We start from the raw sequence: 604 nt of genomic DNA on the forward strand, positions 1-604 counted from the left end.
CCCCCCCCCCCCCCCCCCCCCGCCCCGGCCTCTAGGGCGTGGTATTCATTTGCTAAGGCTGCCTACAAATCACCACAAACTCAGTGGCTGAAATCCACGGACACTGGCTCCGTCCCAGTTCTGGAGGCCAGAAGGACAAAAAGTGTTGACAGGATTGCTTCCTTCCGGAGGCTCGGAGGGAGAACCCGTTCTAGGCCTCTCTCCCGCTTCCTGGCGGCGTCCGTGATCTTGGGCATTCCTTGGCTCGTAGCTGCATCCCTGCAGTCTCTGCCTCCGTCTTCATATGGATCCTCATATGGCCTGTCCCCTGCATCACTGTGAATCTTCAACTCTTCTGCTTTTATAAAGGCAAGGGTCATTGGCTCCAGGGCCCACCCTAATCCAGGATGATCTCACGCAGACATCTTTAAATTAATTACATCTGCAGAGACCCTATTCCCCAATAAGGTCACATTCACAGGTACTGAGTGTTAGGACTTGGACATATCTTTTGAGGGGACACTATTCCACCTACTACAGGGCCAATGCCCCTCTCTTCTCACTCAGTGAGGGGATTATAGAGAACTCTAGCAATCGTCTAGCCTAATGAAGATTGGGCAACTCA

The sequence above is a fragment of the Ursus maritimus genome, unplaced genomic scaffold (assembly GCF_017311325.1).
Source record: "Ursus maritimus isolate PB19 unplaced genomic scaffold, ASM1731132v1 scaffold_7, whole genome shotgun sequence".
NCBI classification, from domain to species: Eukaryota; Metazoa; Chordata; class Mammalia; order Carnivora; family Ursidae; genus Ursus; species Ursus maritimus.